Source organism: Symphalangus syndactylus, chromosome 1, assembly GCF_028878055.3.
Source record: "Symphalangus syndactylus isolate Jambi chromosome 1, NHGRI_mSymSyn1-v2.1_pri, whole genome shotgun sequence".
NCBI classification, from domain to species: Eukaryota; Metazoa; Chordata; class Mammalia; order Primates; family Hylobatidae; genus Symphalangus; species Symphalangus syndactylus.
The window spans coordinates 10,625,953-10,651,982 of record NC_072423.2 but is presented as its reverse complement, the minus strand read 5'-3'; the positions used below and the strand labels follow the sequence as shown (position 1 = coordinate 10,651,982).

At 41.9% G+C, this 26,030-nt stretch overlaps 1 long non-coding RNA gene across 1 annotated transcript in view; it reads right to left on the bottom strand.

The window, feature by feature from the left end:
- LOC134734575 (uncharacterized) overlaps positions 1–14,983 on the bottom strand; it is a 99,016-nt gene extending 84,033 nt beyond the window's left edge. The window contains exon 1 of the long non-coding RNA XR_010117733.1: positions 13,961–14,983. This is a non-coding gene — a long non-coding RNA (uncharacterized lncRNA). The remainder of the gene's footprint in view (positions 1–13,960) is intronic.
- Positions 14,984–26,030: the final 11,047 nt, after the last annotated feature.

Genomic DNA, 26,030 nt, shown 5'->3' with positions numbered 1-26,030 from the left:
AAATAATAAAGACAAGAGTGGGAATCCGTGAGATTAAAAACTGGAAAACAATAGAGAAAATTAGTGTAATTATGATATAGTTATTTGAAAATATTAAGAAAAATGCCAAAGTTCTTGCTTATTGAAAAACAGAAAAATTATTCATATTAAATGATTAATATCAGGAATAGAACAGTGGATAGTAATACAGATTCTGCAGACATTAAAAGAATAATAAGGGAATACCACATACAACTCTACAGCATAAATCTGACAACACAGATAAAATGGACCAACTTCTTCAAAATATACAAACTGCCACAGCTCATCCAATATAAAATAATTTGCATAACCCAATAACAATTTAAGAAATAGGATTTCTTATTTGAAACTCTTTTTTTTATTTTATTTTATTATTATACTTTAGGTTTTAGGGTACATGTGCACAATGTGCAGGTTTGTTACATATGTATCCATGTGCCATGTTGTTTTGCTGCACCCATTAACTCGTGATTTAGCATTAGGTATATCTCCTAATGCTGTCCCTCCCCCCTCCCCCCACCCCACAACAGTCCCTGGAGTGTGATGTTCCCCTTCCTGTGTCCATGAGTTCTCATTGTTCAATTCCCACCTATGAGTGAGAACATGCGGTGTTTGGTTTTTTGTCCTTGCGATAGTTTACTGAGAATGATGTTTTCCAGTTTCATCCATGTCCCTACAAAGGACATGAACTCATCATTTTTATGGCTGCATAATATTCCATGGTGTATATGTGCCACATTTTCTTAATCCAGTCTATCGTTGTTGGACATTTGGGTTGGTTCCAACTCTTTGCTATTGTGAATAGTGCCACAGTAAACATACGTGTGCATGTGTCTTTATAGCAGCATGATTTAAAAAGGTAACTCCTGGCCCAGATTATTTTACTAGCAAAACCTGCCAAGCATTTAAAAAATTAACACCAATAGTACACAATTTCTTCCAGAAGATAGAAGAGAAAGAAACCCTTCCCACTTCATTTTATGAAGTCAGTAGTGTCTTGATACTAAAATCACAGACAGTGCAAAAAAAGAAAACTATAGACCAATATCACTCATGAATATAAATGTAAAGATCTTTAAGAAAATATTATCAAATAGAATTCAGAAAAAAAAAAAAATCTAAAGTATGTCTGTGTGTAATGATCATGAGAGGTTTATATCAGGCATTCCAGGAGTTTCGTTTCAGAAGTTTATTCTAGTTTAATATTTGAAAATCAATCAATATAATTGTTACAGACTGAATGTTTATATCTCCCTCAAAAATCGTAAGCTAAATCTTAACACTCAAAGTGACGGTATTTGGAGGTGTGCCTTTAGAAGTTATTAAGTCATGAAAGCAGAGCCCTCAGAGTGATGGTATTTGGAGATGGGCCTTTGAAAGTTATTAGGTCATGAGGGTACAGCCCTTCTGAATGATACTAGAGATTCCAGAGAACTCTCTCATCCCTTCTACCATGTGAGGACACAGTGAGAAGATGCTTTCTATGAACCAGAAAGTGGGCCCTCACCAGTCACTAATTCTGCCAGTGCCTTGATTTTGGACTTCCCAGCCTTCAGAACTGTGACAAATAAATTTCTGTTATTTATAAGTGACACATTTACGGTATTTTGTTATAGCAGCCCAAATGTACTAAGACAGTAATCCACCATACTAACAAGGTGCAGAAGAAAGATCACACGTTTATATCAATTGATGCAAAAAAATTTTGACAAAATTGGACAACCATTTACAAAAAAGCCTCTCATAAAACCAGGAATAAAGAGGGTCTTCCTCAGCTTCATAAATAACATCTACAAAAAAAAATGCAATTAACATTGTACTTCATTTTGAAATACTGAATGTTTTCCCTGCTAAAACTGAGGGCAAGGCAAGAATGTCCGTTTTCACCACTGCTATTCAACAATGTGCCAGAAGTTCTAACCAGCACAGTAAAGCAACAAAAGGAAATAATAAGCATGCAGACAGAAAAAAAAAAGAAATAAAACTGCCCATATTTGCAGACTTTCTATGTAGAAATCCCAGAATATTGACCAAAAAAAAAAAAAAAAAAAAACCCTTTAAAGCTAATATGTGAGTTCAGCAAGCTCACAGGATACAAGAACAGCATACAAAACAATTTGTGCTACTATACAGTAGCAATAAACATGTGGAAACAAACTAAAATTATACTACCATTTGTAATCATTCAAAAAAGAATGATTTTTTTGAAATCATTGGTAATGAATAATAATGAAATACTAACTGTAAATCTATCAAAACATACACAGAACTTATATGTTAAAAACGAGGAAATACTGAGGAAAACATTTAATCAATGTCTAAGTAAAGGAGAGACATCCCATATTCATGGATTGCAAGACTTAATATAAATATACCAACTCTTCCCTAATTGATATTCACATTTAATGCAATTCCTGTCAAAATCTCAGCAGGATTTTTTACAAATATATAAAAGATTATTCTAAAATTTATAGGAAGGCCACAAGCCCTAGACTAGTGATAACAATCATAAAAAATAAACTGGATGGAAACACACAAAATGCTATCAAGACTTACTTTACAGCTACGATAATCAAGACTGTGGTATTGACAGAGAAACTGACACACAGATCAATAAAACAAAATAGAGAATGCAGAATTACTCCCAGGAGCATGGCCAACTGGTTTTTTACAAAGGTGCAAAAGCAATTCAATGGATAAAGAATAGTTTTCCCAACAAAAGGTGCTGGAGAAATTGGATATCCAAAGGTTAAAAAAAAAAAAAGACCTCAAGCTAAATCTCACATCTTATATTAGGTTGGTGCAAAAGTAATTGCGGTTTTGCCATTAAAAGTAATGTACCGGCAAAACCACAATAACTTTTGCACAAACCTAATAGAAAAAATAATTCAAATGTATCATAGATACATAGATGTAAATGTAAATATAAAACTATAAAACTTTTAGAAGAAAACAGGAGACAATCTTTGAGATCTAAGGTTTCTCAAAGAGTTCTTAGACGTAACACCCACACTTATAAAATAAAAATTTCAATAAATTGGACTTGCATAAAATTAAAAACTCCTGGGATTAATTCTGCATTCTCTATTTTGTTTTACTGATCTATGTGTCAGTTTCTCTGTCAATACCACAGTCTTGATTATCGTAGCAAAAGACCCTTTTAAGAGGATGAAAATACAAGCTATAGACTGGGATAATATGTTTGCAAATACATTGAACTACGGGGTCATACCTAGAATATATAAAGAACTCTCAAACTCACCACTAGACAAAAAAAATTGAAGTAGAAAATAGGCAAAAGACATTAGGAGACATGTCACCAAATAGGATACATGGGTGGCAACTTAAGCACATGAAAAGTTATTCAACATCACTAGCCAATAAAAAATGCAAAACAAGACCATGATGATATATGACTATATTCCTATTACAAGAACTAAAATAAAAATTAGTGACACCACCAAATTCTGGTGAGGATGCAGGAAAACTGAATTCCTCATACATTGTGATAGAGTAACTATAGTTACTCTGGAAAATAGTTTGGCAGTTTCTTTAAAAACTGTATATATACTTACCTTATGCTCCAGCAATTGCACTTTTTGCATTTATCCCAGAGAAATATTTATGTTTCTATAAAAACATATACAGAATTATTCATAGCAGCTTTATTTTCACTAACCAAGAACTGGAAACAACCAAAATGTTCCTTTAATAGGTGAACAAACTGTGGTACAGCTATACCATGGAAAAGTACTCTCCTATGAAAAAGCACAAACTATGGATACACATAACTTGAATGATTTCAAGAGCATTAGAGTATTATGCAGAGTGAGAAATAAAAAGCCAATTTCAAAAAGCTGCATGCTATATGATACCACTCATGCAACATGCTCAAAATGGCAAAATCATAGAGACAGAAAATAGATTAGTGGTTGCCGAGGTTAGGGATTGGAGAGGGAGGGGTAGAAATGATTATAAAGAGGTGGTATTAGGAAGTCTTCACGGTGATGGAATAATTCTGTATCTTGATGGTGGCAGTTGCATAAATCTATATAAAATGATAAAGTGACAAAGTGAAATGGAACCACACACACACGTTGTGCCAACACAGGTTTCTTGTTTTGATGTGATGGGATGTTACCACTGAGGAAAGCTTGGTGACAGGTACATAGGACAGTTTGTATTGTCTTTGCAACCTCCCGTGAATCGTTCTTATTTCAAAACAAGAGTTTTTAAAATTATTCTAGCTTTTACTTACAAAAGCAGTGCATCCATACGGTCAAAAAGTCAAACAGTATGTGAAAACATAAAATCAAAATCAGAATTCCCCTTTCACCATGTCTATGCCCAGATAAACATAATAAACAGGCTCTTCATTCTTCCATGTGAAATCGGCACCACTGTTTGTGTAAGATTCACTTTTTTTTTTTTTTTTTGAGACGGAGCCTTGCTCTGTCGCCAGGGTGGAGTGCAGTGCACGATCTTGGCTCACTGCAACCTTCACCTCCTGGGTTCAAGTGATTCACCTGCCTCAGCCTCCCAAGTAGCCGGGACTACAGGCACGCAGCACCATGCCCAGCTAATTTTTGTATTTTTAGTAGAGACGGGGTTTCACCATGTTGGCCAGGATGGTCTCGATCTCTTGACCTCGAGATCCACCCGCCTCAGCCTCCCAAAGTGCTGGGATTACAGGGGTGAGCCACTGTGCCTGGCCAAGTTTTACTTTTTTAACACAAATGAGATCATATGATACATGTTGTTTTACATCTTGCTTTTGTTTTTTGGGTTTTTTTTCTTTTCTTTTTATTATTATTATACTTTAAGTTCTAGGTTACATGTGCACAACGTGCAGGTTTGTTACATATGTATCCATGTGCCATGTTGGTGTGCTGCACCCATTAACTCATCATTTAACATTAGGTATATCTCCTAATGCTATCCCTCCCCCCTTCCCCCACCCCACAACAGGCCCCCGTGTGTAATGTTCCCCTAAAATCTTTCTTGGAGATTTTTCTTCCAATCAGCTTAGTCTTTTCTTTAAAGGCCACACATCATCAGTTGTGTGTGCGTCTCATCACCTATTTCACCATTCTCCTCCCCACAGATGTTAGGGCTGCTCCTAGACTCCTTATGCATTTTGCTTTGCTCTGTGTTGCTATTGCAAACAATGCTACAATAAACAAATGAGCGTCATCTACATACATCTTTGCGCCTAGCAGTGTATGAGAAAGCTATTTCATGAGAGTCTAACCAACACTGGGTTTTATCAAACTTTTGAAATGTTTGACATTATGCTGTTTAAAATGCTACCTTTGTACTTCTGGATACAGCCTTTCTTTGACTTCAGCAACAACGCGCCACCTGTTCCTGGTTCTCCTGCCTCGCAGGCCACCCCCGATCTCGTCTCCTCCCCTGAAGGCCCCTCCTGATCTCTGTCCTCTGGTGGTTTCTTTTCTTTGGCTCAAATTTTAACCATTTTCATCTGGAGGGCTCCGTGCTGGATCCTCTTTCCTCTCTACATGGGCTCCTTGGGGATACGGTACCAATTCCCTAGAATTTAAATACCACTGTAATGCAGGCAAGTCCCAAATTTGATCTTAAGCTCAGAGCTTTCATCCAAGTCCCAGATTTGTATCTATAACTGCTTACTTGACATATCTAATTAGACACCTCAAAGATATCTCAAATTTCTTAAGTCTAAAGCAAACAGAAGTCTTGGTTTTCCCCCTTTAAACTTTCCTGGTATCACCTGAAGTCAATTCCTTTTCACTAAAATGCCTCGAACCAATCACTCAAGGAGAACAGAGCTGCAGCCCCACAGTAACCCTCATGTACGCCTTCTCCTGTCCATCTCCAATGCCCCACCTAAACAAAACCCCCAAACATGTTTAATCATAATAAACCTTGCTGCCTGCTTCCTTCCATTCTCTCCTCAGCTGTAAAAGTTAACTTTTTACAACACAAACCTGTAAACTAGATCAAATTACTTATTTGCTCAAAATCCTTCTATGGTTCTTCACCAGGCTTCATTCCTCAAATTCCTACATGATTTCTCCTACCCATTCTGTTAGAAACCTGTGGCTGCCATAACAAAACACTACAAACTGGGAGGCTTAAAACCACAGAAATCCACTCTCTCTTACCGTTCTGGAAGCTAGAAGTTCAAAATCAAGGCATCAGCAGGGTCGCCCTTCCTCTGGAGGTTTCAGGAAGAATCTGGCTCTCCCAGCCACTGGTGTTGCTGGCAAACTTAGCATTTAAATTTAGCAGCTGCATCATGCCAGTCTCTGCTCATCACTCTGTGGTGCTCATCCACGAATCCTCTGTGTCTGTGTCCAAATTCCCCTCTTACGAGTGCACTGCCCACTGGACTCGATCCCACCCTCATCCAGCATGACCTCATCTTCACTTGATTGCACTGTAGAGACCCTAGTTCTGAGTAAGGTCACATTCTGTGTGGGTTGCTGGGGGTCAGGACCGGAACGTATCTTTCTGTGGGACAGAGCCCACTACACCAGTATCCCAAGTTCTCTTTATACGTCTCTCCTCATCACTCATTGGCTTCATACAGGGGCACCCTCCCTTCCTTAAAAGCACCCAGCAGCTCTGTCCTATTATAAGGCCTTTGGACATCCTATATCCTTCCTCTGGAAGGGTTTCTCTCGACCTCCCATTCTCCATGTGGCTAGCTCCTTTTTCTTTGGGTCTCCATTTAAATACCATCTCCTTGCCCACCCTAAGTCAGTAGGCCTCCTTTGCTGCTTTCCGCCTCAGCCTCTTAGAGTGCTTGTCAGCCTGGCATGGTGGCTTACGCCTGTAATCCCAGCACTTTGGCAGGCCAAGGGGGGTGGATCACCTGAGGTCAGAAGTTCAAGACCAGCATGGCCAACATGGTGAAACCCCATCTCTACTAAAAATACAAAAATTAGCCAAGCATGGTGGTGGGCACCTGTAATCCCAGCTACTCAGGAGTCTAAGGCAGGAGAATCACTTGAAACAAGGAGGTGGACATTGCAGTGAGTCGAGATCGTGCCAATGCACTCCAGCCTGGGCGACAGAGCAAGACTCGTCTAAAAAAAAAAAAAAGTGCTTGTCATGGAATTTATGATTGCATCTTAAAATTATTTACTTTTCTTTGCTCCTTCCTTGAGTTGCTCTTTGCTGGATAAGTGGTGGCCAAGAGAACCACCTGTGCTGGTGGAAAAGCGCTGGACCTGCTGCCCAGCACCACAGCCGACAGCAGCAAATGGCCATTAAACACTTCGAAACGCAGTTGGTGCAACTGGGAAACTACATTTTTAATTTTAGTTCCTTTACATTATTTTAAATTTAAATAGTTACATGTGGCTAATGGCCCTTGAGTACTGGACACAGGCAAAATCTAGAATCTCAACTTTGGACCAGCAAATTCAGTGTCAGTCTTGTTGACATCTGTGTACATAGCAACTAGCTCAGGACAAGGTATGTTTCTGTTCAATGTGTATTTTAAATGAATGGTAATAGAGTTTCGTTTTTATTCGCATTTATTTAATTATAATGAGGTTGGGTATCTTTTCATGCATTTGTTCACCATCATTTTTAATTCTTTTATCCATGGGCTGCCCACTTTTCTGTATAGCTCTTTATTATCTTCAGCATTTTTGCATCTTAGGAAATTCACCCTATGACTATCGTATGTGTGGCAAATGTTTTTGCAGATTGTGCTTGTCTTCTTACTGAGGCCTCTGCCATGTGAAAGCTTTAAATTTACATGTAATCAGTTTTATCAGCCTATTATTTTATGGTTTCTGAGTATAAACTCTTAGTAAATTGTTTTTATAGTACATGTAAGTGAATTTAACAATAACTGGATAGCTTTATATTCCTTTTTATCTCAGCATTTTTCAGAAGAACAGACAACCCCAGCTATAGGTTAGTATTACAGTTGCATCATGTTATTTTTTCTCAGAAGATTCATAAATTTCCATGAACCAAATGGCCAATAACAACTATAGAAGAAGTAACAGAAAATGAATGTCCACTGAGACTTTTAAAAAAGAAACATTTCTAATTCATTGAATTAAAATGTTATTTCAGAGTTGTTTGGCTTGATGTATAATTAGAAAGGAAAGTATCTCTTTTTTTTTTCTTTTTTGAGACAGAGTCTTGCTGTTGCCCAGGCTGGAGTGCAGTGGCGCGATCTCGGCTCACTGCAGGCTCCGCCCCCCGGGGTTCACGCCATTCTCCTGTCTCAGCCTCCCGAGTAGCTGGGACTACAGGCGCCTGCCATCTCGCCCGGCTAATTTTTTGTATTTTTAGTAGAGACGGGGTTTCACCGTGTTAGCCAGGATGGTCTCGATCTCCTGACCTCGTGATCCGCCCGCCTCGGCCTCCCAAAGTGCTGGGATTACAGGCGCGAGCCACTGCGCCCGGCCAGGAAAGTATCTCTTAAGAAACCCCATAAACTACCACAATAAGACACCATCTCACGCCAGTCAGAATGGTGATTATTCAAAAGTCAGGAAACAATAGATGTTGGCGAGGCTGTGGAGAAATAGGAGCGCTTTTACACTGTTGGTGGGAGAATAAATTAGTTCAACCATTGTGGAAAAGTGTAGCAATTCCTCAAGGATATAGAATGAGAAATACCATTTGACCCAGCAATCCCATTACTGGGTATATACCCAAAGGATTATAAATCATTCTACTATAAAGACACATGCACACGTAAGTTTATTGCAGCACTGTTCACAATAGCAAAGACTTGGAACCAACCCAAATGCCCATCAATGATAGACTAGATAAAGAAAATGTGGCAAATATACACCATGTAATACTATGCAGCCATAAAAAAGGATGAGTTCATGTCCTTTGCAGCGACATGGATGAAGCTGGAAACCATCAACCTCAGCAAACTAACACAGGAACAGCAAACCAAACACTGCATGTTCTCACTCACAAATGGGAGTTGAACAATGAGAACACATGGACACAGGGAGGGGAACATCACACACTGGGGCCTGCTGGGGGGTGGGGACAAAGGGAGGGAGGACATTAGGACAAATACCTAATGCACGCAGGGCTTAAATCCTAGATGACGGGTTGATAGGTGCAGCAAACCACCATGGCACATGTACACCTAGGTAACAAACCTGCACATTCTGCACATGCATCTGGGAACTTAAAGTAAAATTTTAAAATAAAATAAAATGAAAATGAAAAAAGATGTAAAATGAAAAGAAACCCCATATACCGATACAGTTGCTCACAGGTATAACCAAAAGTAGGGTGCCAAGGGACAGGATACTCATGTTGGGCACTCCCATGCACCTAAAGAAGCAAAATAAAAACTTCACATCAACACTGCCTCGTGGGCAAGTGACTCACTGACCTTCTATTCCTCTGTTTCTTTCCTAATGCAAGGGGACTCTCACCCATTTCCCACAGACCTATATACCCTGTCTGCAAACCTGGCTGAAAGGCCCACACACCACACCAGAGAGATGTGGAGGGACGGAGCATTCGTCATAGACAGCACTGGAGCCCCCGTCCTGGAACCCTGAGCATGCCTGCAGGTAGTGGAGGGTTTGCCTTCATCAGCAAACACCAGATGCCTTTCACATCTTACCCACAGGGCTCCAAATTATTGTATTTTTCATCGTCGTTTAATCAGTGTTCCTTCTGTTGTGACACCTGACAGACACTGCCAATGATGGTGGGTGATCCCAAATTTGAACAATTCATTGTTGACTGTAACAAATACCTGTCAATTTCAAACTGACAATTTCTACTTATGTTAAATTGCAGAAAAAAAGATAAAACACCCTCTCTTATGGCATTATGAAAAGAAATAAGAAAATATTTGATATGTGCTTTTACAGGTTTGAACAAAACCTAAAAGCTTTAGCTTTCATATTTTCCAAAAAAAAGACAAAGAAAAAGAAGAATGAATAGAACAAAGCTGGCATCATATTGTATCAGATTGATGGTTCCATCACAAAGTTTTCTCTTCGTACAAATGCACATATGTCTACATACACCCTTACATCTGAATATTTGAATTTAGATTTCATCGCACCAAAATTTTAAGAGTAAAACTCATTATCAATAAAGTGAATTAGGAAAATGTTTCTGGCTCCAAAAGTCTCTACTTCTTAAAAGGAACATAATTATAAGGGCTATAAACATTTGAATCATTTCCTCGAACATGTACAAGTATGTGCCTGGTGAATCTCTTGCATAGGAAACTCTAGCCCTTTCCCTAATGGCACATTTTCTTAATGGCTTTGCTGTTCCTGAGTTCATTTCATTGCACGGTTACTTGTTATATCCGACATGAGTTAATATTGCAGTAAAAAGTATTGAAAGGCATTTCTCCACCACATCAACTCCCTCCACCTGCAGAGGAAGGGATGGAGAACGAGACTGAGAAGAAGGAAATTCACTGGTCCCAAAACTCCTGGGATCACATTTAAAACTCAAATTGGAGGAAGAAGATGAGAGATGAAGGGAAGCTAGAATAAATACCTCTCAAAACAAAAAAGAGAAATGCCCCTCTAAAAACTACACCCTAAAGGTAAACAGAGGAATTCGACATCCACGGTCTGGACTCAAAGATACATGTGACAGGCCCCTACATGGACACACCAAGCCAGCCCTTCCAAGAGTGCAGCCTGTGAGCTGACTCAGGAATCATATCTCCCATGATGGATGCTCAAAATAGAAGCATGTTTGCAAACACAATGATAATAGAAAGCAGGCCCCAAAACTGGAAACGGGCAATCTCCAAAAATATGCACTTTTATTTTTGCATTAATCGTCTAGACTGCGTTGCCTATAACAAACTCACTAATTACACTTTCATTCATTTACAGGTTATCAGTGGATGCCTCACCTTAGAAAAGTCCCATAAAACTGAGGAAGATTGTGGGAGGTATCCTTGGGGGTCATCTAGACCAGCACTCCAGCCTGCCCCAAATCGACAGATGAAAAAAGCAAAGTCCAGAGAAGTAGCATCTCAAGGTCACATAAGTCAGTCCCTATCAATGTCAGCACTAAAATCAAGGCCTCCTAAAACCAGTCGGATCATTGTTCCATTACAGCATATGGTAATTCTTGTTAGAAGGAAAACAGAAATATTTAGAAGGTCCTAGAAGGGTCTTATTTCTTGAATGGAAAGTGAAGATTTGACATTCTTTAAGACTGCTGGTCAACTCCAGACAAGCTGTATTAAATAATGAAGTGGGAACACAGACTGTGAAAAATCTAAGGGGAGGAAAAAAAAGAATCTTTAAAAAAATGCTATAGATTTCAAAGCACTTAGAGTTACTATTTTCCTTTCATATCTTTGGCTCCTTCTTCTATTCTGGGTCCTAGTCAAATGTTGGTTTTACTGGAGTGTTCTATCGAGGCCAAATTAACACCCAAACTGGAATTAATACTCACCTTTGTTCTGCAAATTCAGACTCCCAGACGTCACAGAGGTGCTGAACACATTTTAACACTCAGGGACATTCACACCAGAGAAATGCATCAATTTACAAAAAAGTATGAGCCTCAAACGTGTACACCCAATCCATATTGGCGGCCAGAAAGCAGTTTCCCTCCACCCGCCTCCTCTTCCTCCACTCCCTCCATCCTGCTGGACCTCCCTTGCACTGGATTACCCGACCCACTCTGGGACTGTTGCAGCACGAGCAACTTTGTTGCCATGCTCTAATTCCTCAAACGCCGTTACCTCTCTTTATGCTTAGCCCCAAGGTGGGAAGAAGGAAATAAATCTTGTTCCTGGTGGGATGTCACATCCTCAGGCGTTCTGGGGCCTTCCATGCCAGGCCTCCAAGCCCTGGTGCGCCAAGGCTCAACATGGCTGAACACAGGGTTCTATTTAATCTTGGCAGAGACACGGACTTTCCACACACAAATTAACATTGTTTCATCTCATTTTGACACCATAATGTCTTTTCCACATACCTGCTCTGACATTTTCATGAAATCGTTGCATCCCAATCAACTGAGTAGGGAATTAGCATTGTTACACCAAACATTCTGAAAAGTGTGGGTTATTTTTCATATCTAAATATCTCATCCCCATATGCTGCTTTGGAAAGATAAATTCAAGATCTAACATACTGCAAATTTAAAATTCTAAAATATGCATATTTGATTTTACAATCCCCTTATTGGCAACGTGTGCCATGCAAAGCTGTATTCATGCTTGGGTAAATGGGTAAATTTTAAAGTAAATCAAATCTAGGATTTCATAGGAAATGAACCCCCTTTTAATGTTTCCGCATTTTAAAATTAAGAAATATTCCTGGATTGTCATTCCTGACATTACAAATAGTAATTATTCTTCTTGTGATTAATGGCAATGATAGTATTTCTGGTTTCTAAGATGTTTCTGCATACCTCCTAGATGGAAGTATAATAAACTCAATACAATTGGTTTATTATGGATTTCATTTCCATGCAGAAAACTGAGGCTCACAGATGCTGCATGTGGTATGTAAGGCACCAGCTCTAATGGGGAAAGGAGGGAATAGAACTTCAATCTTTTGATTTCCAAACTTCTATATCATAAAGCACATGAGAAAATACCCCTCTCAGAAATAGTGACTTTGCATACTACTATTCCTACTTGTTGCTTAAATGAATCTTAAATAATTTTTTTTTTTTTTTTTTTTACTTTTTATCAGTGTCTTGTGATCCAAGAAATAGCTAACCTAAATCAGCTATGCGTGGGCTCTGGGCAGTTAATTGAATGTTTGGAAGGGCCCACGTTAAACAGATTTTTGTCAAATAATGTTGCCACCACATAAGGTGACATGAAAAAGGATTTTACGTGAAGTCTCAAACTGTAGTGCCCCCTATGTGTGCTGTGTGGGAAATGCCTAGGATTTGCTGATAAAGAAACATGAAAAGCAAACACAGAAATTGTTCTCATCCGTGTAAAATGGCAGGAATACTTAGTTTGCCAGGGTAAAAACATGCATTTAACAAATTTGAAACCAATGTTCCTCTATCTAAATGCCTAATTATTTACACTTTCTCCTCATCCCCCTCAAACGATTCTCACTCTACAAGACCTTAGCCAAATGCTGTTTTTTCCCTATTAACTCTTCCGGACGAAATGATAAATAACCTTTATGAATTCATTTTAACCAAACACACTAAACTATTATAACACATGACAATTTGTTTGATATCTGTGTTTATATTTCCACCTTCCCCACTCCCAAAATTTAGCCTATTAAATCCTTGAGGGCAGAGATAGTATGTTATAATTTTCAAACCTCCAGTAATTAGCACTTTTTAAATAAACAAACTTAAAAAAACATCTTCCTCACTTCCAAATATCTCCCTCAATTTATACTAGGCATGTAGAAAAACTATTAAATCAATATATATTCAAATCAATTCAACAAATACTGATTTGCACATCTAGTTTAGAGATGCAGTGTGACCTCCATACTTTTTCTCATAATGCAATAGCTTTTCTGCATCTTACAAAATACTTTAAGATATTTACCTATTTTGAAAACAAGTTGATATGGATGCACCTGACACTTAGACATAAGACATTCTGTAAAGAATACCAGAGCGAGAGGTGGATTCATTCTTCAAAGATCATTCCAACCTTAGTTTCTCCTCCAAGCTCAATTAGTGGAATTTTATGGAGCTTAAGGTGTTGGCCCTCAGCAGAACAAGCATGGGGAATTTTGTTTCATTTTGCATATAACCCCATTCAGGCCTATTTGCTCTGCTGAGCAGTTAACTCCTCATGCCTCTGGTAATTCTAATGGGTGTATACTTAATAGAATTAATATTTTTGTGATTGTAAATGGTTCCACCTTCTTAAAGTTTGCCATAAATAGCCAAGTACTGAAGAAAGGAACATGTTTTTCTTTAGGTGCTAGACTTTTTAAAAAATCGTGGATATTAAAAATGGAACACTCACCAGTGAGTATCATCGATCATTCTCCCAATTCCAATGAGATTGTTTCCAGATTCTGGTGTGGACAACAGGTTTGGGGCTGAAGGAAGCACATAACCTACATTTTCACACACACCTTGCGGGAAGATTGATCCTCAGCTGATCTATGCTTGCCCTAGTGACATCATGTGATGCATCGTCAGTAACAGTCCCATTGCTGGCCAGGTCCACCCAAGGTCCTTAGGCTGTACAGATACCCCCCACAATCTCATACATAAGGAGAGAAAATAGGATGTCCAAATGAGTCATGATGAGCCTACACTGAAAGCGTTTTGTGGCCCCAACCATCAGTTTCTCCAGAAATAAGTCTGCTACAAAGCGGAAGGTCCTGCTTCATTTCCCAGCTCCGTCGTCATGTGCTCTGAGGGCTGTGAATGCTTTAACAACATCCCAGCCCCGAAATGCAGCGGAGCCAGTTTCCAAGGAAGAACAGCAGCAGTCGACCCCTAACAACAGGGCACAGGTAACGGATAAAAGCTCACCCCGATTTCCAAGTCGCCAAAAGAGTGATCACTGCTAGGCTTTTACCTCTGCTCAGGGTTCCATTTCCATGTGCCTAAGAGGTTATCGAGGTTTTTTTAATTCCAGTGGGTTGGCGGGGGAAGTTGTCGGGCTTTTGAGTGACGAAAACTCCTCTACATGTGTGCCCATAAAACATTAAATGAGAAATACAGATGCTAGAATGCCCAAGTTAGAAGCTGAGAGCTAAACATCACAATGCGGATGTTCCCCATGCATTGGGACGAAACCTCTTGGACAGGACGCTGCGCTCAGGAGCCTCAGTTCTTCTGCGGATACTCCACCTCAGCCACTTCCGACCCGCCGGTCTATCAGCGTTACAGGGCTAGGTTCCATTAGTTAATATTTAGTGAGAAAAACTCTAAAAAACGGCGACGAATTGGAGAAAATCTTCACAATCTATACCTCCAACAAAGGACTAATATCCAGAATCTACGAGGTACTCAAAGGAACGGTGAACAGTTTTAATCACCATTATTACGCCTGTACTTAGCCGGAAGTGTGTCTGTCCAATTCCCATCCGGCCGGACTTCAGACTGACTTCCTTTCAGGCGTTCTGGAGAGAATGCACGTGGCCTTCTCTCCGGATTCTGTGTACCCGGAATCTCATTAGTCTACTGATTGGGAATTGCAAGCATCAGCCAGGCACAATGGCAGGTGAACACTGATTTGGTATCAACGTGTTTGTGCTGAATCCCGCATAAAATGGGAAGATGTTTCTTTCTTAGGATCCCTCGCAGACCACAGCTTCCTCACAGGTACCCGATGGGGAGACAAGAAGTGTACACAGCTGACATCTAGCCTTCTCTCTGGCTGATTCAGGAGCTGAAAGCCACGTGGTCATCACGGTCTTCTGAAGATTATTCATGAGAAAGCCACTCAGAACAAAGCCGTCCACAGTTATAGTTCTTTCATCTTGAAAACTAACAACACATGGTCACTTCCCTGGAGGACTCCTTGGAAAACTGACACTTGTCCATTATGCAAATTCTTTGTTGATTGTTGTTGGGTCCAGAGTCTAGCTGTGTAGGGAACTAGAGAGAAAAAGAGAGAGAGGAGAGAGAGGGAGACAGAAGAGAGGAGAGAAAGATTTGAAACCCATCTCACACCCTAAATGCGGGCAGGCTTGCAGACAGATATCTTGGAACTACGAGGTAAACATGGTCTAAATCCTCTGTTTTGGGAAGATAAGTGCTCAGAGTTCTGTAAGCTAAATGCACACTGCTGAAATGTGATTGAAAACTTTGTGATGTGAAGACTAAAAATCACAAGAAGGAGGCAGGCAGTGTTTAATCTTCTGTTGGATGACAACTCAAGATAGACTGATAGAGATACCTGCTGCCTGATAAACCAGTCAATATTGTAGATGGTAGATATTTGCAGTCAACAGGCCCTGGGAGCAGGGAGTGGGGGTTGGGGACCACGGCATTACTATACTGCAATTCTGCTCCCAGCTCCTTGCTAAGGAAGGCAAGACCTATAATTTGCTGTATTATGTTATCATACGATGGATCGAAAAGCATTCAAATTCTTCCAAGTAGACCATGTTAATCCTGTACATAGGCATTCTTCGGCCACGTCATTGTCCATTGCAGACGGCACATGTTAATCTATCCTAAAAGTGAAAGTGAAGGGTGGTCTTTGAAAGAACTCCCTCTACTTCTAGAAGAGCCAGGTTTTCAGGCAGAAATTTTTCTGGTTTGTCTGTACTTAAAATTCTTAGCTTTTTTTTTTTTTTTTTTTTTTCAAATACACTGGCAGGAATATACACCAAACACAAAGGAACCAGAGAAATCACTGGTTCTGGCCAAATGAGTAGAACACACACACACACACATACACAGTGACTAAAGCGGGATAGTAATGTGTCTAGAGTAGTTTTCAGAGTATGTGTGTGTATGTGTGTGTGCGTGTGTGTACCTACATGTGCATATCCCTGGAAGTGCATTACTGCTGCACTTATTTGGAGGAAATTTGAGAAAATATCTTTGAACATGGTTGTCTTACTGAATTTTATTTATTAAATAATTCACTAGGCTTTTCTTCTGGAAAAATGTCCAACTGTAGCAGACAGAAAGGAAGCCAAGAGAGGGTGTTTACAGCAAGGAGGGGCTATGAAATATCTTCACTCCAGGTTCTTTATGAGGTAAAACAGTGTCACACCACACCACTATCCCTGTTGCAAACTATTCATCTAATTTCCCTCATTTTTGGGGTATTTTGTTTTCCCCTAAATGTCAGCGTTTGCTGGGGGAAAAAATATTTTTGGTTGTTTCTTTGGAAGCTTCTTGCAGTATGCCTCCACCTGCTGGAAGGAATCAGGCATGTTGTTAGGTGCAGCTGCAGCCCTGCACGTTCAGAGCTGCCTATTTCTATGTCACTGAAGAAAACAGAAATTATAAATCTATAGAAGAGATGTTTACTTATAAATATCACATGTAAATTAAATGCTATGCATCAACCTACCGCAAAGTTGTATAATCAATGTATTTTTAATATAGTTTGAAATGAAAATAACTTCATTTTAAGGGAAACAGAATTTATAATGATGCAAGTAATCCAGGATGTCGATCAAAATATACCCAATTAAAAGTAAGGTGAAATGTAAATTGTGGCGTTAAAGTTCCCAATGTTAACAAGTATTTTCATTTCCCCAGCTGCAGTGTATCATTTTGATCAGCACTTGGAAGCATGCTGCATTTTGGACTCTGTGGTCGCCTGCTTTACACAACAGAACATTCTGATGGTGTGCATGTGCCATAATACGTATAGAAATTCTAAGAATTCACGTAATTTACCTGCTAAGTCAGGGACTGTTACAGTCCGCTGTGTAAATTCACATTTTGGCACTCTTTAAAAAGTGGATTATTATTGACCAACAGACCATAACAGCTCCAAAGAAGCCGTTACTGTACATCGTGGAAAGCCTTCGTGGTGTGTGTTTTATTGAAGCTCTGTAGCTATCAGGATCTGCTTGTCAATCTAGCTGCCATGCGCATGCACCAAATGCATGTGCTAAAGATGCCTTGTAAATTGAAGCTTTAGTCAAATTACCCTTGTTCTTGTCCAATAAGCCATGGTATAAAATTGGATATTTCCACTGCAGTTTCTTTCTCCACCTCCAGAATTCTATTTCCCTGTATTTATAGAGGTTGAAATTTTGAAATGTGGATAAGGGAGTGGTGATTTGATTTCAAGTTTCAAGAAGAAAAAAAAAGCAGGAAGAAAATTGAAGACAGTTTTTGCTTTGCATGAAAAAAACATCTCAAAGAATGCATGAATTTGCCAGCTTCCAGGAGGCTGGCAATGGTCACAGTGAGATTTCTCTACTTTAGGCTTTTGGGAATCCAAATAAGATTTTTATTTAATTTTCTATGTGCTAATTTTGTGTTTTTCCACCTGTCTGTCCTCTTCTTTCATTTAACAAAAAATGAACATTGAAACATTTGCCAGGAAAAAAAAAAAACACCTTTTTAGTTACTTGTACCTTCAGTAAAAATAAAATAATACTTCAAGGTCGCAAGCTGTAGGTGCAGTACTTTCAGTGTGTTCCTGGGCTGGTGAGAGGTTTTGGCAAAGCCGTCCTGACACCCACACAGCATACACAGCGTGTTTGTGACGATGATTAAGCCATTTGTTTGTCTCTTCCTGATATGGCCGAAGCCATGCAAATCAGCATGGATTCCCAATCCTCAGAGATAGGGTATGTTCTAGAAATCAAGCTATGAACAAAAAGTTCAGGCTGGATTACCTGAAGGAGATCCAGGCTTAATGTCACTAGGTATATGTCCTTACTTTCTGGCCGAGAGCAAACATTTCGTAAGTTTCTGAGCTAGGAAGAAAATGCTTATGGAACCGTGGTTTTAAAAACATACAGTCAGCAGAACATATCCGCTTAGAGACCAATATTTCTTCAAGTTATAGAAGAAAAAAAAAGAATAGGAAAGGTGAGATTAAGTGCTGTACAACTTTGTTCTTTCCCGTAAGAAACAGTAAAAGCTCATATTTTTATACTTATGTTATTTCAATCCATAATTGTTATAATTGATAGCTTAAAATCCTAAAGTTCAATGGTAATGTGACAAATGGGAGACAGAGCTAGAGCGAATTCAATGAGGTATTTTTTTAGTTCCATATCACGTCAGATAAATGGATAGAGAGTTAAGAACCGCAAATTTCTAAGAAATCACTAGCGCAAATTCTCTTGGGGAAATATAGTTTATTTTCATTTTGCAAATATCTGCTAACCACTGCATCACCCCTCCTGTGCTCAAGAGAAAGGAACACAGTGTGTGCCCCTAACACTTTGGAGTAAAGCATGAGAAAATTCTTCACGCAGCCCTGCCATAACAAACCTCAGCTGGTCCTCTGCTGTCCTCTGGGGAGAATGCATTTGAACTCATCCCAAAGAGCTGGCTTTCTACCCTGGAGGTCTCCCATGGCTACTGCAAGAAGAGAGCCATGTCCCGAAAGCAGTGATACAGATTGGCAGCCACTGCAGAGATGCGGAATGTCGAAGAGTGTGTGTGTTGTAAGGGATTCTTAACCCCTCCCTAGCACCCACAGGGGCCGTCCACAGCCTGCAGCTTGGCCGGGAGGGGGTTAATGCGGGGCAGCTGCCTGGCGGGGACCAGCTGAAACAGATCAGCTAGGAACCAGCCTCCCCTCTGCATTAACCCTCGAAGGCATGCAGAGACCCAGGACAGAGGCCAGCCTGCTGTGCTGCACCTCTGCCTCATTTATTCAGGGGAGACACACACACACACACACACACAGGGTTCATTTTATCTCCTGACCTCTTCTGCCTCTTCTCCTGATTTGAATGAGAAGTTCTATTTCTAAACACAGTGCTTTCTCACTGGGCTATTTTTGTAATATAGTATGCTGAGTTGCTGCCTTAAAATATATATTTATATATATATATATATATATTTGCGCACACACATGCACACACACAACAGGCGTGCAGACCTTACAGGCTGATGATTCTGCCTCTTGCCAAGGGAATTCCTGGACAGACACTGCTCTGAAAGAAAAACCCTCTGGTTTTGGAAGTCTGGCTGGGCAAGGCAGGCGGAGGTCATGGAGGGGCCGGCGTGATGGAATCCTTGGTGCAGCGGCCTGTGCAGCCCGACACTGGCGTGGACACTGGGACGCGTCATGCAACATCCAACCAGAACACACTCACGAGGACAAACGTGGGCCCACCTATTTACCATCAGAAAAACAAAATCACGCTCTTTCACTTTGAAAGAAGGGGGAAGCTGGAAAGTTATTATTTGAAATAAAATGGAATTTTAGGATATTATTTTATTTAATATCCCTTTTATTTCCCTGTTTTTCATTTGAATTCTGGTCTAGCCCGCATACAAAGAAATTGGCATTCTCTGCCACCAATCAACTTTTGAGTATTTGGCAAAGTTATGATTTCAGTTCCATACACGACAGCTGAATAAAGGAGTTGCAAACCCAGAAGAAAAGCAGAGTCCTGGGTGCAGGGGGGAGGGGGTTCACAGAATGGCATTTCCAAGGGATCCAGTGCCCGGAGTGCTCCATGCAGCACACAGCCACCCTCAGCACGTTACAAATGTGTTTGCACTATCAATAAATCATATTTCTAGCACTGTACTAATTACAGGGGCGGCAATGCATATAATAAAAAGTTTATGCCCATCATGCTCGGCACACACCCCCTCTGGGATACTGTTTAGCTCATTCGTGATTTCTCCTTGTGAAGACATTCATCCAAAACATGCCTTTAATTGTAATGTCAAACATGAGAGCAAATCTTCAGAATCAGAGAGGCAGCATCCCTTCACATCAATTCTGGTCAGATTCAACTTTTTTTTATTCATTGTTATTAGTCACTGTATTTCTGGCACAAAGCGGGATTTGGTAGCCAGAGAAACTGAAACTTGGGTGGCAAAAAGCAGTTGTGGTGGCTCCTCTCTTCCCCAGGAAAGAAGCAAGCCTTTAAAAGATATTTCTCAGGAAGAAACGAGCGATCCATATAGTACAGCCTTGTGTGGAGCAGAAAATGAGGCTGCGTGCTCGCTCATGTCTGGTTACTGCAAACTTAGCATCACAATGCCCGTACTGCCATGCCCTGAGCCTCCCGGGAGAGCATCCCTGAAAACCCCAATGGAACAAGAACAAGAGCTGCTCTCTCTCGGAGTCCCTGTTCCACCGCCGTGCGCAGGGAGCAGGGCAGAGGCTGGCATCGCCTCCCGCTGGGGCCTGTGTCTCCGGGGCTCATATGAGGAGGGAGATTTGTGAATGATGGGTATGGAGAGGCAGGACTTATGTTGAAAAGGAATGTAAAAGGAGCGAAACAACTTGAAATTTAGAATCAGAATCTTGATGTTCTTTTGTAGACACTTTTGTACGTTGATTAAAGGCTTTCAAGGCACGTCCTTGCAGAATGTGGAGAAAGTTAAAAAGGAAAAAAGCAAGTGCCTCCCTCATTCGCCTCTGCTGAGCCTGCGTGGGAGGCAGCCCACCAGCGACACACACCCTCAGGATGCCTGGCTCTCTAAACCCATAGGAGAGCTGCCATTTGCTCTCAGACGCATTTGCTCTCTGATGTCTGAGTCAGGGAAGGAGAGAAGGGCTCTAAGCAGGATGCAGAGCTGCACACTTGGCTCAGAGAGCCTCCGTGCATGGTCTGAGGACATGTTCATGCTCAGAAGGGAAGAGAACAGCTCTGTTTCTGGAATTCTGTGGGGTTTTCGGGGGGCCAGTGGGAGCGCTGGGAGGGAGGGTGGCAGGGCCAGCCATGTATGGCAAGACTGGGGACTTTCTGTCTCATCCCATGCTCCCCTACACTCGCAGAGGTGCTCTGTGAACTCTGGACCCCCAGACAGTGCAGCCATGACATGGCTCCAAGGTCCCAGAGCCAGGCCTCCCTTTTGGGAGGCCTCCCATTTCCCGAAAGTGGGCGTGGGGGCAGAGCACATCTTAATGATCACAAACAGGGGCAATGAGGCATTTGATCCATGGCCTCTAATTATCTGTACAACTTTAATAGTCTTCGAGTTCATTATCTTGGAGATGAGAAAAAAAGGACCGAGTCATAGGCATCCATATTTTAAGTTTATTTATTGCCTTGCTGAAATCAAAAAGCAGGGGAAGAACTCTCAAAACTTGGCCTGTGCTAGACAAAAAGATTTTGCTCCATTCCAGGACTGATTGTTTCAGGACGCAGAGGAGGACAGACAAGTCCCAGCTCAGAACAGGCTCTCAAGGGGTTCCTGGGGGTCTGCAGGGACAGGACACCAGGATGGCCGGCAGGGAAGGTGGTGGCCTTGCCCGGAGAGCCCACTGGAAGCAGTGTGGAAACAAGCTCCTATGGGTGGGCGACTTGCTGTCTCTCCACCCCAGGCAGCATCACGTATGAGCCATTAAGTAATGACACAGGGTTACTACATTGAAAAGATGTCTTGTAAAATGTTGTACACAAACACTGCTGAAGAACAAACAGGAGGCCGGAAACGTGGCGCTGAAGGCTGGAGGCTGAAGGCTTCTGGCAGGGCAGCCCTGGGAGGGCCGATGCTTCCCACTCCCTCTCTTTTCACGATGTTATGAACAACATGCTCTGCTTCTCAGGAAGAGTTGGAGGACGGAAACAATGAGGAAAGGGGCAGAGAGCATGCTCGGGGAGCGGTTAGACCCCTTGACTAGCTCCAGCCAGGGAGCGGTGGGCCTGACTTCAGGGCAGATGCCCACTGTTCCTCCACAGTTGCGTCTCCAGTGTTCCAGTTTAATTACCTTCTTCACTGCTGCTTTAAATGAAGACTCTAAACACCTTCCCCTTGTATCCGTGCTTATGCAAGAAGCCAGCAGTCAAACGGCACCGTTTATTATGTCTCGGCTCCTATTCCGTGACTTCTTCTCCCCCTTTTAACCTGAATCTCTAACCTATTTTAAACATGCCATCCCCCACCCCCCCATTAACAGAAGGGATCCTTTTTTCTCTTTCTGTCTTTCCCCCTCAGTAGATGAACTTTAAATGCAATCCTGCGCTCCTCCTGGCTGACCCGCCTGCTGTGAGTAATTGTCTAGAGAGAATAGGAGAATCTAAGAGCTTTTGTGAAAGGGAATAGAGAAGACAGACATTATTATGATTTTGAATCCGGAGCTCTCTTCTTTTCTTTCTTTCCTTTTATTTTTTTTCCTGGATCTAACAGCTGTTTCCCATCACAACTGGTGTTTGAAAGACATTGCAAAAATGACTGTATCCGTATCACAATTAGTTTCACAGGCAGCTAATAACTTACTTGCCAACCATGCCTGATTTAATCAGGACAGCCCTGATTTACGAGTGTTTGTCCCAGTGTCCAACCCTCTCTGCCAGTTCCTCGGGGTGGGTGCCCTTTGGGGTGCTGATGGAGGGAAACGCCCCCTCCAGGGCTGCCTGTCCGCCAAGCAAGGCGAGGATGGGACCCTGGGCTTCTTCCCAGACAGGAGAACCCCAGACCCAGAGACCCAAGAACTGGGTGGGGTGAGGCAGCCTCCCATGGCCACACCCACCCCTCCTGCCCGCGCCCCACTCACCTGCCTCCCTCTCCTCCCCAGCACACAGCCCTCTCACAATTTAAGGTCAAAGATAGTTCCAAGCTTCATATTCGTTCAGACATAAAAGCCCCAGGCCTTTGGTGGGGAGGCTGCTGTCAATGGTGCCAAATTATGCGTGTCTAGTTTTTGTGATGTGATCTACTGCCGTTCATTAGGGACTGAGCTGGGCGCATCGACTCATTTTTCTCAGGGCAGCGAGCTGGTCTGTAGGGAGTCCCAGTGCTGAGAGGCCAATCCGTCCTTTGCTCACTCAGCAACTTTGCTCTTTGAATTTTTTTTAATGAAAAATTTTAATGCAGAATAGAGGAATCAGGCCTTGGACATAGAAGTGAATGAATCAGATCTTGCAGGAACCAAGCCCTGGAATACATTAATATATAGTGGGTGCAGTAACAACTTTGAAACATTCAAAAATCTGTCTGGCAGGGCATGTCTCCTATCTTAAAGTGTCACTGCTGGGCCTTAATTACACACATAAGAATAAGGTAAGGGGGCGTGTCACACTTCGGAATTTTAGAAATTCACATTGTATAAAACACTGCACCTCCACGAGGCTGTGCAGACCACACTAACGTGTCAGAACTTCCCTCTTCGGCAAACATACAAAAGACTCGTGCAAAGAGTAACGGAAGTTAAATACAACGGGCTAAAAGCAATGCTTTTGTGTTCCTAAGCGACCAGAACTGGGCCAAGGAGACTCAGAAAGCATTTAAATATCCCAGTAATGGATCCGTGAAGGAATGAAGAGGCTTGTCCTCCATTCAGCTGCTCCAGCTGCTTCAGCCCATCTTGGCAACTTCTGGTGGCAGGGAAGTCACAGGCATCGGGGCGGAGGGCAGGGCAGAGGGCAGGGCAGGCGTCCTGAGAGGTGGGCATTGTGGATGCACCAGCTGGGCCTTTGAACAGCCATCTCCTGTGCCGTCCCCTCAGGGAGACCTCTTCCTAAGGCTCTCCATTCTAGGGAGCAAAGTCCTGTCCCAAGGTTTAGAAAGCAAAGTCCTCAAGACTGCTGCCAGTCAGGCAAGACCAAAACCAAGAGAGTTTCCCAGAGCCCCCAGGAGGGCAGGAGATTGGATGGACGAGCAGGCGTCTTGCAGAATGCTTTTCATCCCAGCACCCTGTCCACAGCATCCCCATGGAGGCCCAAATGAAACAAAAGTGAGGACAAATACCTGCCCTGTAGTACCTGAAATGGCCATTTCACCCAAAGCCAGGGACGCTGCCTGCTGTTGTACAAACTAAACACACACACGTTCCTGAAAATATGGCATCAGGTGGTGACTGCGTAGACAGCGCACTCCAGCCTGCACAAGAGCCCCTCGTCAGCTCACAACTATCTCACAGGCTCTCAGGCTCGGCAGTCACCACGCCTGGGAAGCAAAAGCCTCCGTTCCCGACAGTCATCACAATCTGTTTCCAATTACCAAGAAAAGAAAGGAAACATCCTAAAGATCCATCCTCACGGTGTTAAATGGAGCCTTTGGTTTTATATGTGTGTTGCTGATGAGCCCATATTTTTGGAGAAGCTGTAACAGGAACTATGGGGGACTTAAGTCCCCTTTTGTTTTGTGTTTTTGTTTATCGGGCGTTTTCTTTTGTGAAGAAAGGTCAGAGGTGGGGGACAGTATTCCCTTATTTGTTAAGAAGGCACTGAGCAGAAAGAAGTTTCGTAAGAGGTTATTTCAAAAAAATTATTTAAAGAGAAAACAAGACTGCCATCCAATGCCAGAGATGGACATCTGAGATGCTTACCAGCGTCCAGCTTACATTTGGCATTATTTCTTACATTTTTCTGCATACTTTTTTTCTCCATGTGCAAACACAGGCCAAGTTTGGTTGTTTTGGGGCAGTGCTAGGATTGGACTCTGCACAAGTACTGCAGTCAAAGAGGAGAAAATGCAAGAGAAAAGTGACCACCAATCCATCTCACTTGGCATGTTTATATGTTCTTTTAAGCAAAAAAAAAAAAAAATCCTGTTTACCAAATGGAGTGTCAGGAACATTGTGTAAAAGAACACTTATCTGTGAAACTTTGATCTTTCTCTGAAGCACCATTAGCAGAGACTCACAGGATGATTGCTTGGGAGCGGGGGCAGGCAGAGGGGAGGGTGGAGGCAGGGAGTTTTCCAAGGGGGAAATAAAGTTATTGTGCTACCTATGGTCACATTTATAACAGAAATCCTGTGAAATCCCAGGAAGCAAGCTGAAGCTGGGCCACTGGCTGGGCAATGCCACCGCCCAGGCCCCCCGCACCCACAGAAACATGGGCCAGGGCCCAGCTTCAGTCAGCCCCTCACTAAGGCTGTCTCCAGGATGCATAGTCCAGCAGCTCTGGGGCAGGGCGGAGGGGCAGCCCAGGCTCCAGCCTCCTTCCCCAGAAGCTGGAGAGCACTGCACGATTTGTTACCCAGATCAGGAAATCAGAGGCTTATGAAATTTCCAGTTACTTTCTGTTTCATCTAGGCCTGGCAAAAACAAACAGAAGAAGAAAGAAAAGAAAAAGGAGGGACGGAGAAAAGGAGGAAGGAAGGGAGGGAGAGAGGGAGGGACGGAGGAAGGAAGGAAGGAAGGAAGGAAGGAAGGAAGGAAGGAAGGAAGGAAGAAGGAAGGAAGGAAGGAAGGAAGGAAGGAAGGAAGGAAGGAAGGAAGGAAGGAAGAAGGAAGGAAGGAGGAAGGAAGGAAGGAAGAAGGAAGGAAGGAAGGAAGGAAGGAGAAGGGAAGGGAAGGGGGAGGGAGGAAACACTCTCATATGATTAGTATTTCCATATCCAGCTTAATTCGTTAATTTTTAAGGAAGGGAAGGGAAGGGAAGGGAGAAACACTCTCATATGACTAGGATTTTCATGTCCAGCTTAATTCTTTAATTTTTACCTGTAAAGGAACAAACAAAACCTGTATGTAGAAAAGAAATCTTAGTTTGTACTATATATGTTCAAATTGG